At 42.1% G+C, this 8538-nt stretch overlaps 1 long non-coding RNA gene across 1 annotated transcript; it reads left to right on the top strand.

The window, feature by feature from the left end:
- Window positions 1–2190: 2190 nt before the first annotated feature.
- Window positions 2191–7355, top strand: LOC116720044 (uncharacterized). Its single transcript, XR_004339305.1, has 2 exons — window positions 2191–4417; window positions 4544–7355. It is a non-coding gene; the product is annotated as an uncharacterized LOC116720044 (long non-coding RNA).
- The last annotated feature ends 1183 nt before the right edge of the window (window positions 7356–8538 follow it).

Genomic DNA, 8538 nt, shown 5'->3' with positions numbered 1-8538 from the left:
CTGCCAAGATGACCTCGGGATTTACCAGGTGAGAGGACGAGGAGAGTTCAGCTGTAAGATAAGGGACGCCGCTGACCTCTGCACTGCTGCACATGAGAAACGTCTTAAAGGGGCAGAATTGTGTGTTTTCCACCCACATAGTGCGACTCTAGAGCACAAGCAAGTAACTATGTCAACCTGAGTTGTTATAAAAATTCTTTACATATCAAGTATGACTTAAAAGAAATTGAACGGCTCGGAAATTTACCTCTGTCCCTTTAAAAACTCCTGTTTCTTTCTGACACTCGGCCTTCAGGAAGTCATCACAACATGGCTCCTTTATTAACCCTTTAACATTGTTTTTTCCCAGCGTTTCTCTGAGAAGAAGCTGATGTGATGAGCTCAGAAGACGTTCCACCAGGTGGTTGCTAATTGCTGGTGGCTAGTCTGAAGGAGCTGAGTCGGGGAGTCACTAGGGAGCTGGGATTTGCCATGCAGAATCTTGTAAGCTGCAGCTCGGAGGAGGAGCTTCGTCCTCGAAGGCGGGGCCACGTCCACCCGCAGCCGAATGGTTGCCGTGGAGATGAAAGGATTTCTCAAACATGCATGAAAGCATCAAGGCAACACTCCGGGTACGTATTTGGTGAGGGAGCGACATTATGACGTGACGCGAAGCCGAAAAGAATCCATTTTTACATGATGCTGCCTCTTTAAAAAATAGAGTTACGAGAGAAACGCCCAGATTTGGTTGTCATCTGTAAAACGCCGAGGGTTTGCGGGATTGCATGTGTCAGAATGGGAACTGCCGGTGGAAGCAAAAGTTTTCAGAGGCGATTTAGTCAAAGAAAAACATTCGGAGGCAACAGGTTGTACTGTGTGTGTGGCAGGAGGCTGTTGAAATCTGGCTTAAGAAAACTGTGTGGTCGCGGCAGAGTCACATGACTCTGAGAGCAGCAGCTCTTCTCAGCCTTTGACTTTCGGTGTCAAGTTTGTTCTGCCTTCTGCCTAAACAGGAAACTCTATTTTTGCACTGCTGTTTCTCTCTTCTTCACTGTATCTACATTTTCTTTATTCTCACTGATCTGGATTTGTTTTCACCCTCCCTCCCACCTGAAATGAAAGTCAGTACTTCTCGACCTTCATGCTCAAATCACAGCGTTCTGTGCCTGCAAACCCCTTTGTGGGAGCTCAGCAGATTATTTGCAAGAAGAAGCAGAAAGAAAAGTTGCCATGCTTGTCAAGAATTTGAATTGGACATATTCAAATTGTAAAAAAAAATAAATAAATAAATTAAAATGTGATTTCTACATAGCTTTACCAAAAAGAAACAGAGTCAGCGATTGGAGGATGTGCTTAGCTCAGGCAAACCACAAATCGTTTTTTTTTTCCTTTTGTAGGAAACTAGAAGAATCAAAATGCGGTCGCCTTGCTTTACCACGAACTGAACGTTGTCCCATTTCAGTCACTTGCATTTATGCTTTTTTTTTTTTAAATTTTAGGTAACGAATCAACACAACAATCTGCATAGTTGTAAAGCGAAAGAAAGAAAAAAAAATCGTACGTGGTTGTTTATTTATTTCACAAATTACAAATGAATAGCACGGCCTCCATTTTTATTCCGCCTCTCTGCTTTGCAACCCAAACTGAAATTGTTTCCTTCACGCCATCCTCTGTCTCCAAACGTCGATTTTTCGAGCCTTACCACAATGTCAGGGTTGGTTTAGGTCATTACTTGGGCTGGACCGCTGGAGCACATGAATGTGCTTCGATCTAAAACATTTTTGTTGCTGCTTTTCATTTTGAAATTGGCCACGTTTAAAATGTCGCACTACTTTGTGTTTGAACCTCGAGGAAACAGATTCAAACACTGGGCCCCAGATTAGGGGCCCAGTGGATTAGGGCCCCCTGAAATAAATATTCCGACTTTAATCTAATTCCTCTGAATTCTCACAAATCGTCTGAGATCAAAGTCAGAATTATGAGAAAAAAAGTCATAATTCTTTTTCTTTTTTTAGTGACCCTAATCTCCTTCCGTACCAACAACATAAAGGCAGGAAGGTGACAACATGTTCTAAATTTAGTTGGAGCGCAACTATTGCCGCTATTCTAATTTTATTTATTTATCTTTTACAGTTGGAGGAGTGCTATAAATCTCACCTTTTTCCCCAACACCAGGCGCACGCAGAGGCTGATCCAGAAAACAGGGCCGAACGAGTTCCCAAGTTCATATTTACCCTCACAATCTTCTGGCGCGAAAACCGAGTTCTCTGCTCGCCGAGTTCCTGATCTCATTTAAAGCATATTTCCCCTTCCTTCCACCCTGAGCAGGAAGGATGTGTCCATCTGGAGAAGAATGGTGGAGGAGGCACCTCCAGCGAAGCGCCACCACCGGCGGCTTGGAACAAACACATCTGGGCCCGCCTGCAGGCCCCCCAGTGTTCCCGCTACAGCTGCGCTAAAAAGAGACGGCGGGGGGGGAGGAGACGGGAGGGGAAGGCTTGGAGATCGCTGATCGTCACGGCCTTTTCCCTAAAAATTCACGCCAGATGGCAATAAGCAACTCCACGTGTGATTTATGGACACGCAATCCAATTCGAGCCTTTCAGCGCGTTGCACAAGACCCCCATATAATTGCGTGGAAAGCACACACACTTTATGGCTGACACACACTCTGCCGCTCACACGCAACTTGCCCTCACGCTGCGCCGTGTGCCGCACATGGTCGCCTGTGGGAAGCGATCTGGTTGTCGTTTGGGCCTCCGCGTGTATTTCTGTCTCTGCTGTTTACACGCTCGGCGCCATAAATCAGTCCGAAGCGCTTCAGCTTCGTGGATCCTCGAGTCTTTTCCTTTTCCCGCATCCTGGACTACAGCAGGACTTCCTTTTGTCTGTCCAGACCTTTTTTTATTTTAGTAACAGAAGTTTAGATTTTTTTTTTTTTCTTATCGAAAATGTACCAAAATAGAAAACCTCTAAATGCAAAGTGTGGGTTTATGGGGTTTCTCCAATGTTTTTAAGAATTGCCTTAATAATTCAATATGTAATTGTACAACTAACAGAAATCTGTCTGTTTTCATTTTGAGCTGCATTTATTTTTTTTACATTACATTCAGTCCAGAGAGACAATTATCAGAAGAATTTTGTTTATCGCTTGACTCTATGAGTCATTCAGACGTTTATAAGCAAACTCGAAGCTATTATTTCCACATGTACAGATAAGCCCAAAAACATTCATCTGCATCACAGATTTAGAAATCCTCTTAATTCAACCACTTAGTTTGTTTCTGAAAGGAAATGAGACAAACGTCTCTCAATAGATAATGAAACAGTTTAAATCAAGTTTTGAAATAAATAGTTTGCCAGCAGTTAGTGACATTTCATGGCACAATCAAGTGACTAGTTTACCTCCAGTTATTATAAAAATACTGTATATATTGAACATAACTTTAAAGAAAGTTGATTTAACACCTTAACATTGTCACTCTGTCTCTTTAAGAAGCTCCTGCGCTTTCAGAGACTCCGCCTTCAGCACGTCATCACATCAACATTCCTCCATCATGCCGTTTACAATCGTTCTAGGAGCGCTCTTAGTGTCAGGATTGGGTTTTTTCTGTGTTGATTTGAGTTTTTCTGTGTGTTCATTTTGGATTTCTGTGTCTTGAGTCTCCGTGTTGTCCTGTTTACCCCTTGATTGTTCCCAGGTGTTTCTCGTTCTGTGATTACCCTCAGTGTATTTAATGCCACCTGTGTTTCTGTGTCTTTGTCGGGTCCTTGTCGAATGTGTCGTACCAGTCTGTCGTTTTCTGTTTAGCTGTCCCTTTGTTTACCTGTTGCTACCAGTGTTAGACTAAGGACAGTTCTAGAGACAGATCTTTTACTCCTCGTTTCACTTGGATTAATGGACATTTTTGAAGAGGTGGAGTGGAACAGACAAGCTGCATTTGCTCAAGTATTAAATAGGCCCACTCCACCTCGACCACAACTCACCATTTTACAGAAGTTCATCCATTCCTCTCCGCCTGGTAGCATGGTCTGCCCCAGTTAGTGGGTTATCTGCCCCAGTTAGTGGGTTATCTGCCCCAGTTAGTGGGTTATCCGCCCCAGTTAGTGGGTTATCCGTTATGCCTAAGAACCTTTTGGCAACAAAAGTTGAATTTGTCGCAAACTTTTAAAATAACCCATTGCTGTTCATTTGTGTTTCATTCCCTCAAGATGTTTAAGTCACACATTTTATTAGAACATCTTTCTTATCCTGGACGGTGGCTCCATTTCCAGGGCCTCGAGTTCAAAGCCATAGATTCAATGTTTCAAAGTGTTGCTGTAATCTCTTTTTCTGCGTAGTAAACCATCTGCTAGTGGATTATGTCCTATTTTTAAGGCAACACTCTGCTCTCCAGACATCGCTTGATGGCAACTCGTTTGAAAGGTCTGATTCTAGGTAATAGGGGATATAACTATAAATATTAAATTCAATAGTAAACTGCTCTGACCAACCATTAACCTTGGCTGTGGTCATTTAATGCTCAAATATGGGGTATTTGCTTTGTCCCGTTGTGTCAAACAGGTGTCGGCGGGACAAGAATAGGACGTCTTCATCATCACAATGACCACAACTGTTGCCCTCGAGGCAGCTGTCAGCAACCCTGAGAGGAAATGAGGGGATCGGAAGGCACAAAATGACAAATTATATTCTATAAATGTTCAAACTCTAACTGGATGTCACCTGTCTGATGAGGAAATAAGGTTGAACAAACACTAGAGACAGACTCCTGTCTGCAGAATACATCATGTGGCTGCAGACAGGACAAGGTTATCAACACGTGTTGGTTTTTTTTGTTTGTTTTTACTATTGTCACTCTGTCTCTGTGTACAGTGCAGAGATGATGTTATTTCCTTCTTATCTCTGTCCTTCCTATTCTCCACTCCTTTTCATTACGGCTCACTCATTTGCAGAGAGGATTGACCCTTGTCTTCCATAAAGTTTATTGCTGTAATGAGGAGCGCAAACAGTTTCTGAACAATGAGAGAAAACAGGACAGCGGGACCTGGTTTCGGACAAGCTTTACCTGTTTCTGTCTTACGAAAAAAACATATCTATAAAAATATAAATGGCCTGTCCTTTTGATGATAACGTTTGCTGCGGTTTATGTGTCAAACATCTGAATTAAAGATGAGCCAGACAGTCATGTGTTGCTGGACGCTGGTGAATCGTTGTAAGGCTGTCATGTGTAGCAAACACTTTGACTAATAATTACCAGATATGGTCCAGATGGATCATTAAGATCATCAAAATGGTAATCTAATGGTGGTAAACAATGTGCTTTTATCACGGCATCAAGTTGTTTTTATTTGTGTTAAATAAGAAGTTTCCAGTCATTTTACTGCTACTTTTAATTTCCCATTAGTTACGTTGTATTTCGATACTTAAATCTTTTTTCTTCTTCTACTAATTTTTTCAGATTGTTTTTCTGTACCATACTTTAAAAACATCAAAATTAGAAATAACAGCAAACTGACTGAACTTATGCAGCACTTTTCAAGTCATACCGACTCAAATAGCCACACGGACAAAGCTGCACTTAAAAACAACTTTATGAACCAAAATGCGGACTGGCAAACTTGGGGTACATTGCCTTGCTCGAGGGCACGTCTAGAAGCGACGGGGGAGGAGTCTGCAATCAAACTCAGCAGGCAGCAGGAGACACTGAACCGGATCGAGGCTGCAGGTCCGGATGGTATCTGTGCAGAGCAGCTCTGTGGGATTCTGCAGCACCTCTACAACCGTAGCTTGACCCAAGAGAAGACATCCTGCCTTGTTCTGGTAGCAAAGAAAACTCGTCCTTTAGCCAAGAACGACTGTAGATCTGTTCCCCTGATATCCCACATTAAGGGAGGCTCCTGTTGGCCCGCCTGAGAAAGCAAACCAGCACATATCAGGACCCCCTGTAGTTTGCTTATTGCCATGGAGGTGGAGTTGAAGTCACCATCAGTCACCTGCTTCAACAAACCCACTGTCTGATTTGCTTTGTCAGGAACTCCAGAAGACAAAGGTGGAGGCCTCAACAATCGCCTGGGTCCATGACGACCCGACAAAGAGAGCGCAGTTCTTGATACCGAAAGGTTGCTTAGCACAGGGGCACCACAGGGCTCTGTACTCTGATTGTTCTTTTACAATCTCTACATCTCTGACTTGCGGAGCAAAGCAGACTCCTGTCATTTGCTTAAATACTCAGATAACTCAGCAGTTGTCGGGTACGTCAGAGATGGTCGCGAAGCTGATTACTGAGAACTTTGTGGGACGGCGTGGAAACGGTCGTCTCATCTTGAATGTGAACAACACAAAGGAGATGACTGTACATTTCAAAAGAAACGGGGTTAAGTCAAAGACAGTTTCCATTATGGTAGAAGTCGTGGAGGTGGTTGAGGAATACAAACACCCTCAGTGTTCATCTGGACAACAGACTGGAATAGAGACCCATCAGTGAAACTGTCTAAAGAAAGGACAGAGCAAACTGCACTCCTTCAGGAAACATAGCTCCTTTTCTGTTGGCAGAAAGTTGCTGCAGATCTTTTATAAATCTGTTGCTGAGAGTGTCTTCTCTTTCCATCTTGGGGTAGTGACATCAGAACCAAGGACTTAAGACCAACCAATTTGTTAAAGAACACTGGTTCTGCTCTGGGGACTCAGGAGATGATGGTGCGTAGAAAGATTCTTCATAAAAATCAAGAAAAATACAGACTACCCTGAGCATCCTCTTTGTGAGACTGTCACACAGCAACAGTGTCTTCAGTCAAAGGCTTCTTCACATCCGATGTGATAGTGACTGCTACAGGGGATCCTTCAAACACTCGTCGTGGCGCCCTGACAAACATCTACACTTTTCTGCAGATGACTGTCGACAGTATTGATGTGGACGGTACAAAAAGTCCAGAAGTTTTGGAGCAATGAGCAAAGTTCTGTTGTACCTGTTGAACTTGGAAGGTACTGAAATGTCGTCACTTTTGTTTTGCTCAACGATGGCCACAAACCTCTTAAAGGTTTTCTTTTTCTTTCACAATTAGCTTTCTTAAGCTGCATATTTTGTAGATCTTAATCCATCATATAATTAAAGGTAAGAAAATTAAATCTGACTCTTTTTATCGAAACAAAAACACCTTACTCTTTGGTTTTTCTTTACGTCTTTATAGTCTTTTGAATAAAAGCCAATGCGACTACACATTGATTTGATTTAGGCTTCAAGGAGGCCAATGTTTGCAGAGATAATTCATGCACTTGACTTTCTGTAATGCATCTGACGGGTGTAGTAGTGTTCTGCATGAATTTAAGTTTCCACGTCTTGTGTATTTTATGAAGAATAAAGCATTTTTGCGGCATATTCATGCAGGAGGAAGTCACTATTTGTGGTCGGATCTACATTGCTATTTCTGTGTGCCAACTGCATTTTGCACATGTGGTTGTTTGTGTAGGTTAGGTGCAGTGCTGGCTTTGTACAAAATTATCCTGTTGACGTCTTTGGTCTGGATGGTTAATACCTCAATAATGCTGTGTCGTGCTAAGCCGTCCAGTGATTTATAAACTGACAGAAGTATTTGAAAGTCTACTCTCTGAATTACAAGAAGCGTATGGAAGAACTCTGGAACGGGAGTGACGTGCTCCATCTATCTTCCTAGTTTTAGTGAGAACGTGAGCAGCAGCGTTCTGGTTCAACCGCGTCTGACTGACTAATAGACACTGTTGCAGGAATCAATGTGACTAAAGAGCCGGGGTGAAAGTAGAAGGGTACGGTCGGGCACTGCGTACCACTAAAAGATTTGGCGGGGGAACGCAGTACAGGTAACACCGGCAAGAGAGTGGAGTGGCTGCTGTAAAGAATCAGTGAGCTGCACGTGGAGCCGCGTTGCACCCACTAATCAACCGTGACTGAGTGGTTTTTCAAGAACAGTCTGAATTAAAACATGACGTAATCAGTTAATAAATAGCTGATTTTTCCTCATTTCTCATATTGTTTCGGAACAGTCCGTGCTTCGCTAGAGCAGGGATGCAATACGTTGATCTTGGCAAAACGTTTGTAACTTTATGAAAGAACAGCAAATTTTTAAAAAATCAACAAAACGTGTTCAAATGAATGACCCAACAAAAATAATAAAATCAGTAATTATGATTTCAACAAGGTGTTGTGCAATTCTGTGCATTTCAGTCCCATTACCTAAATAAAAAGGCAACTTTTTTTTTACTAGGAGAGCAGGAGTTTAAAATTAGCTCATCAAACACAGCTGTGTTCATGAAAGCGCTTATTAATAATTGCAACATAAATATCAAGCCTAATATTGTAAAGGACTGAATGTTATGTTTTTAACGTTATCACTGCTGTATATATATATATACTGTATATATATACATATATACAGTATATATATATACAGTTTTGTTATAGTATATATACACCCTCAAGAATGTAAAACTACTTTCACCCCTACTAAAGAGCCACATTGATTCTTTAGTCATGAGATTCTCTTAGTCTTCAAATGTCCTTCAGGTGATAGAAGACTGACTTTGAG

This window comes from Xiphophorus hellerii, chromosome 5, assembly GCF_003331165.1.
Source record: "Xiphophorus hellerii strain 12219 chromosome 5, Xiphophorus_hellerii-4.1, whole genome shotgun sequence".
In the NCBI taxonomy this organism is placed as follows: Eukaryota; Metazoa; Chordata; class Actinopteri; order Cyprinodontiformes; family Poeciliidae; genus Xiphophorus; species Xiphophorus hellerii.
The sequence above is the reverse complement of the archived record's forward strand: the minus strand, read 5'-3'. Positions and strand labels throughout refer to the sequence as shown.